The sequence below is a fragment of the Felis catus genome, chromosome D4, assembly GCF_018350175.1.
Source record: "Felis catus isolate Fca126 chromosome D4, F.catus_Fca126_mat1.0, whole genome shotgun sequence".
In the NCBI taxonomy this organism is placed as follows: domain Eukaryota; kingdom Metazoa; phylum Chordata; class Mammalia; order Carnivora; family Felidae; genus Felis; species Felis catus.
Genome location: NC_058380.1, coordinates 22,410,678 through 22,418,429, shown reverse-complemented (window position 1 = coordinate 22,418,429; position 7,752 = coordinate 22,410,678). Strand labels below are relative to the sequence as shown.

Below are 7,752 nucleotides of genomic sequence, written 5' to 3'. Positions count from 1 at the left end.
ACTTTCTTCCAAATCATAGGAGTTTCTGCTGTGGCCATCCTGTTGGGTCTTCCCAGAGTCCTACACAATGTCTTTCTCTACCACGATCTGTCTAGTATCATGGAGTCTGCTGAGCCATAGAAATAAAATGTCAGCACTTCAGAACCAAAACCTGAAGTACTACAGAGAACTGTTTTTTTCTGGACCTTAACAGAAGTTGATAATAGCCTTTAAATCAACATGGTGAATTGGTAGTTTCTGTATTCCTAATGCAGAATATACTGCCTGCAAAACCCAAAAGAACCTATCAAAGGTTGGGTTTCATTCTTTGTGGTAGGAAACATGACGTATTTCCCCACTCTCTGGACTGGATATGCATGTCTAAGGCATCCATACTATTTGCCACTTCTTGCTCATCAGCTTCAATTGACATGATGTAAATTCTCTCCAAAATATCCAGAAAGTTGAAGGTTAGCAAAATATGCCATCTCAAAATATGCCACTTTGGCATAGGCTTATTTTGAGCTGAAGGCAGTTGAAAAGAAGTAAATATAAGAGTATCTCTTTGCCCTCCCCTTACTCGCTTAGAGGCAGGATACAAATTTCTAAAGGTGTTTCCCTTTCCTTCTCTACCAGGAAGGACAGAAGTTAACCACTAGAGATAACCAGGTCCTTATCGGCCCAGAGAGGAAACCAAAGGAATCTATATAACAAACCTTGCAACTAGCCCTTATCTACCTTTAGTTTCCCCATTTTTTTGCCTTCCCACAGAATGCTGCCCCTGGAACTCAAAGTCTCTTACCTTTGTCTTGTACATCTCTAAAAATATATTGCTCTTTTGTTAAGATGTTATATAAACCCACATTCTAACCACCCCTTTGAGTTACTCATCTCTGAGTGCTCCCAAGTACATGCGCAGTGCACAAGTTAATAAAGTTCTGTTTTTCTCTTGTTAATCTGTCTTTTGTCAGGCGAATTTACAGAGCCCCAGACAGTGAACCTCAGATAGGTAGAAGGAAAATAGTTCCCCTTTCCTACATAATCCAGGTCCCTTCAATCTGTTGTATGCCAGAGGTCGTGAAAATTAGCACAACCTTGGGATAGGACCGTGAATGTGTATCCCATGTGTTTTTGTTTACTCTAATTTCTGGGGCGGGTGGGGGTAATTTCAAGGGCTACTACTTTGCTTTCTTACTACAAACATTCCTAATCTATAGGTCAAGGAACCCATTTGAAATTTCTGCTAACTGCTAAATATGTGCACTTGAATTACCCATTTGGGGAGCAAGGAAGTGACAACCAAGCGGGTCCATAGAGACAATAACCCCTCCTGTGGGATAGACCTGGGTCAGAACTCCATTTATTACCTTTACTAACTGAACTCCTTATACCCCTACTATAATGCAGAGGAAAGCAAGATGGCACATGGATCTCCTGGTATCAGATTGAACTTGGATGCTGTGTTTGACAAACCTGGAAAAATCTGGAAATTCCCCTTTCCAAGTGTGCCATTACCCAAGTAAATGGCTATAGGTCCCACTTGGGAAGGATGGAAGAATCACTGTTGTATGTAATTTGCTGGTGTTAGCTTCAGCAGCACGTATACAGAATTGGAAAGATACAGAGAAGATTAGCATGACCCCTGCGTGCAGATGACATGCAGATTCCTGTATATACCTGCTGTGGTGTCAGAGATCCCTTCATCATCTGGACCTGGATGCTCCTTCAGTCAGTGGGTCCTGCATCTGGGAGTTGACTCCAGTGTGGAAACTGGGCAAAAGTTTGTGACTTTCCACTGGGGAGTGTTGCCTTCTACTCATCTATTCCTAATTTTTCTGATAGATATAGATATTTAGATATAGATTTGACAGTACCCTGGGAAGTTGGCTTCTTGATCTTGCCTCTAGGAACACCACGTATTTCGAGGCATCTCTAAGACCGTATTAAGTCAGACCCCTCTTGGCTGCCATTGACCTTGCTAACCATGCTATTCCAAGATCCTATCATCCCCTTTGCTTCTAGGGAACTCAGTTCTGTAACAGCTACTAATTCAGCCCACAGAAGACAGGCATTACTGAGCATTGCAGTGATGTTCCTCCCTAGTTCATTCCTTATTGCTTTAATAAGTGGAAGTGCTCTCCAGGCCCTCTTAAAGGAAATGACCAGCTGGTAGGTTTTCCAGTTGTATATAATAGATCCATTCTAGCATACTTAGCTCTCTAAGCCTTCTGAGCTCTTTCTCACCGTTTTCCAGAGCCTCTCTAATTTAATGCCAGCTGTCATTTTTTCCAAGCCTGTAGAACCATCACTTAGAGTTCTTGCCAGGGAGTTAAATAAATCCTGTTTCACTAGCGAGTTCCCTCATATGGTAAATCTTCCTTCATCTAGCTTTATATGCCACCTTCTTGATCTGGCATCTTCAAGACTCACTTCCAGACATATTTTCCCGGTTCCTGCCAGCACATGTTACCCATGTCCTGTAGCAACTTTGATGTATAATCCCTCCTAGTCCCTGACACATCCAGCACTTCTCCAGGCTGGCTATGCCAAGGTTTGATCATATTTAAGGGCCTGATCGTATTTAAAGTCCAGGTGGACTTTAAGAGAGCAGATCCTAAGGAGGTTACTTGTTGTCTTGTTTGGCACCTACCTCATTTGAGGCCTCTGCAGAGTCTTAAACAAGGTGGGTTATCTCTCTTCCAAAAGAAGTAGGCCACTTCTGCTGGCCTGGTGGGCTCAGAGAGATTAAGGATACGAAGGTCACTGGTTCATCTACCTACATGTCTTCATCTCAAATCTCAGAGTTCCACTCTTTCCCTCTCTGGGTGCTGTACTGGTATAGGAGATTTTCCTAGGCCTAGAATTCTCTAAAGCTCTGCCAATATTATACTTAACTTCTCTGTCTAATCTTCAGCTGTTTCCACCCTCTGGCTTCAGGTGATGAGAATCTTTTCGAATGCTACCACGGAGGCCTCTGACACTCACACTTTACTTTGAATTATTAAGAGGTCTGAACCTGTCATTTTCTTTCTTCACTAAATCAATGCTACTTAGCAACAGCCACTCAATTTCACAGTCTTTGCAGTTGCTATTTCCCCATATCTCTCCAGCGCCTGGGAAATTGTACCAGGCAGTGCATTCCCTCCACCTGCATCCCATCCCCTCTCCTCACAGGGAAGTCTTAGTAGTTGCCTGCTACGGCTTCCCAGAGACTATATCAGGCCATCACCTACCACCTGTGATCCAGCTGGCACGTTAGATCCAACTAGAAATGTCTATCCTTAGCCTCTGCTTCTCAGATATATTTCTGATACAAAGCACCTGAGGTTGAGTTTCTTAAAAGTGGAGCCTGAGATGGGGATTCTTATTCTAGTAACTCACTAGAGGAGTATTCTCAGGAGTGAAGTGAAGTGAAGTGAACAATGCCTGATAGAGCCAGGCGTAAAAGCTAATCATGAATGTGGTCTCAATCAAAGACTTAGCTTTAGTCTTTGAACCCAGGGGAAGCTTTGGAACACATGTGGCAACAAATAACCTCACCCTAAGATCAAGAACCAGTCTTTCATCCCTTAGTACCAGTCAATTATTGCCTGAAGTTTGTTGGGTGGTTACCGTGTAGCTTTCCAAGTGAGGAAGCTCCCATTCGGCCAAGGATAATGCTCTAGATGAAGGGTCGGCTGTGAGTTATCAGCTAGCACTTGGAGCGCTAAAGGATGGGCACACTGGCAGATGCAAAGGATCTGTGCACCGCCACTATCCATACAATAGATCAGCAGTACGTCTGAGATTCCACAGTTCAAACCAGCTGTCAGATGATGGCAATATGTGGTCCAAGGACCACGCTTTGAGTGGCAAGAAAAAGATTATTTTGTTTTCAGGTTTTTCTACCTTTTACCCCCTGCAACACTTTTCCTTTCCTTTCCTTCATGCTTCCTCTTTCCAGTTATGCTGATTCTACATCTGATCTTCACACCAGCTTGTAGGACAGCATTCAGAGGATGTGGACATCTTGTAAGTTTCTTTCATCAGAAAGGGAAGAAAAACCTCAATTTATTGGTCTGTTTTTCTACTGATGCATCAGTTGCCTACACCACAGTTGATTTTAAGCAGGTTACTTCCTTCGCCTGGATGAATAATAGTTCTTTTTGATTTTTTAAAATTTATTTATGTTTATTTTTTTTATTTGAGTAGAGTTGACACACAATGTTACCTTAGTTTCAGATGTACAATTTAGGGATATGACAAGTTTTTGCATAATGCTGTGCTCACAATTATAGCTAGAGTTCTTATGGGTGGGTCTTTTAAAAAAATTTTTTTAATGTTCATTTATTTCTGAGAGAGGGAGAGAGACAGAGTACAAGCTGGGGAGGGGTGGAGAGAGAGGGAGACACAATCTGAAGCAGCCTGCAGGCAGGCTCTGAGCTGCTGTGCTCTCAGCACAGAGCCCAACCTGGGGCTCGAACCCATGAACTGTGAGATCATGACCTCAGCCAAAGTCTGATGCTTAACCAACTGAGCTACTCAGGTGCCCCTGGGTGGGTCTTTTTAAATATTACAGTCTTAGGAGCTAATTTGAGAACAAGGCAGGGCTCTCAACTTTTTGTAAGAAGACTAACAATAACAAAGCCACCTTAAAGTAGGAACCACAACCGATCTTTTGATTTAAGCATAGCACTGAAAGAAGCATTTACAAGCCAAATTACTGTGGGATCTCCTTCTTGGATGGGGGGGGCACCAACTGTGGGATGACCAGATAGGGTGGAAGCCAGTGGCATGGGCAGAGAAAGAATTCACCCAAGGCCGAACAAAGGAGATAGAAGTTTATTGAATACTCAGCAAGGGAGCAGCTGGACAGCAGAGCAGAGGCTGGCTGCTTTGAGGTGGGTGGGGGGCTGTAGTTAAAGGGGGAAGGTGAGGAGGTATGGGAACTACGGAATTTTACTTTCTTGGTACTTGTGTCCAACTCATTGGATATTTTGAGGTAGGTCGCCTAATGTGCCTGTGTGTATTCGGACAGAGAGTTACTGTGGGCCCTTCCACCTTTCTCAGGTTTCCTCTGTTCAAGTTAATTGCCTAAAAGTGGGCTCTACAATTACGTCCAACTTATTTAGAAATGCTGAGATCCCCCAAAGTTAAGGAATGTGTTCAAGTTCACACAGGAAGTGAGTGGCAAAGATTGGATGATACAGGCCTTGGGACCCCTCTTACTGTGCACGACAATTAAATTTTTTTTTTTTAACATTTATTTATTATTTTTGAGACAGAGAGGGACAGAGCACGAACGGGGGAGGGGCAGAGAGAGAGGGAGACACAGAATCGGAAGCAGGCTCCAGGCTCTGAGCCATCAGCCCAGAGCCCGACGCGGGGCTCGAACTCACGGACCGCGAGATCGTGACCTGAGCCGAAGTCGGATGCTCAACCGACTGAGCCACCCAGGCGCCCCGTGTGCACGACAATTAATTTGAAATTGGATCTGTGGACCTTGAAAACAATGTTTGAAGTCGGGCTGCCAGCCATCATTTTTATACGTATGTTTTATTCTTAGAGGACAGTGGAGTAGAGCACCAACATGTAAACATGAACATAGAAACACTATGTCAAAGACAAGGATTGGGAATGTTAAAAGATGCTCTAGAGTAGACTGAAAGGTCTGACTTGGTTTAGGATGCCAACATTCACTTTAGAGAAAATCTCCCGTCATCATAGCATCATCCTCCTTACTGTGGGAAATTTTTAATAAGACTGTGATATCTGCTTCAGATATGAGAAGATGACTTCTTTTATTGCTCTCTGCTTTTCCTTAAGTGTTGTCATTTTTCATGGCATAGAGGTGACCTCGAAAGAGAATATGTTCAGTACAGAACAGACTATCCTTTCTCTATTCACATTAAAATAAGGACATTATCACCACAATCATTAACATTATCCTCCGCCTCCTTCTTCTGGTTCCCCTCCTCTTCCCCCTCCCTCCCCATCATCAAATTGTTAACTCTCACTGAGGGCTAATTATGTCTCAGGCAAAATGTTATGGGCTTTATAGGTATCATCTCATTTAATCCTCAAAACATTTGTATGAAGCTAATACAATTTTTTTTTTGAGAGAGAGAGAGAGACAAAGCATGCAAGCAAGCTGGGGAGGGGCAGAGTGGGGGTGGGGAGAGAGAATCCCAAGCAGGGTCCACACCCAGGGCAGAGATCAATGTGGGGCTCAATTCTACCACCATGAGATCACGACCTGAGCCGAAATCAAGAGTTGGTGGCTTAATCAACTCAGCCACCCAGGCACCCCAACTAATATGCTTACTAGACTCATTTTACAGATGAGAAACTAATTTAGAGAGGATTTTAACATTTTCCCTGATAGGGAAAAATCTGTTACAAGATGGCTGACAGGACTAATAGGGAAATTCCAGTCCCCCACTGAAGACTCCCCTTTGGGGTTCTTCTTCCTACCCTGCTTGCCGCAGGTGCCAAATTACTGCTAATGTGGAAATGTGGAAGTAACAGACAATAAATTGTTCCCTCTATTTAATGCTCAGGACTCAGACCTCTGGAGAGTGATCTCCTCTGAGCCTGCTGGTGTGAAATAAACCTCCTGCCTTCCAAGATCTCCGAGTGCCACTTGGTTCTTCTGCCGGGTGATCCAGACCAGGTTCCGTAACATCCCCACAGTCACACTTCGAGTTTGTAGTAGCACCTGGATTTGAACTGAAGTTGGCTCATATTAGAATTTAGTATTGTAAACATAGTGACCTATGTTGGGCAGTTAGATCAGAAGGCAAGTCAGTTTCAAAGGAAGGTAAATGTCATCAATTTAGTTTAGAACTATATTGCATTTATGTTGGTGAATTCAGGGGAACACTTATAGGCCAACAAGAAATCCTAGAGAAGGACAAGATAAGAAGCTCCATGTTGCAGAAGGATGTTGTCTTGTAACCACAAGAGTAAAAGCACAGAAAATGACTACAGTTTGAAAAAATGGAACACTAGATTATTTTTTTCTTGGTTTCTCTGACAACAGGGGCCACTCTTCATAATAATTTTACTAAGAAATGTTTATGCAAATAAAGTACATGTCATCAGGCATAAAATAACATGTGTTTTAGACGTTTCCTTAGAAGTCTGAGAAGTGTGGGAGGAATGTCTGCTGTGATAGAGAAGAGGGCAAAATGGGATAGACTTACGTAATGGTACAAAGGGATTTTCCTGAGCCCACATACTCTAGAATTTGGTGGGTACAAGAAAATGATTATATCTTTTTCTAATTTGTGTATAGGTTTTATAAGTAAGTGAAATGTGTTCTGTATTCACACTGCTTTATTTTCTCTGACACCAGTGCTGCATTGGGAAAAAAGAAAAAAAAAAAAAACAGGGAAAAGAAAGGGTAGGTGAGTCAATAAACCTTATAGGACTGGCAGGTATGATGAAGGGGAGTAAAAAGCAATCCCCCCCCCCCCTTGATTTCTAAATTCTTGGTTAGAATAGGACTCCTATTACAAGAAACACATTCAGGAAAGAAAAACAAACATGTTTATTAACATGTATATGTTGTGTATACCTGAAAGATACCCAGGGAAAAATGAGTAGTAACTCTTCCAATTCAAGTTTAATACCATCTTCTGAGAAAGACAAAAGGAAAAGAGTTTGGGGGAGGGCAGCTGGGAAGGTGACCAGGAAAAGCCTGGTAAACAGGGATAAGGTTTGTTATGCAGATGTCAGTTTGAGCCTTTTCCCATTGATAAGATTCTCTTGTGATTTAGAGCCATCCTTTTC

General features: G+C 42.7%; 1 non-coding gene across 1 annotated transcript; it reads left to right on the top strand.

Moving 5' to 3' along the window:
* Window positions 1-1,560: 1,560 nt before the first annotated feature.
* LOC111557645 lies at window positions 1,561-1,666 on the top strand. Its single transcript, XR_002737881.1, has one exon. It is a non-coding gene; the product is annotated as a U6 spliceosomal RNA (small nuclear RNA).
* The last annotated feature ends 6,086 nt before the right edge of the window (window positions 1,667-7,752 follow it).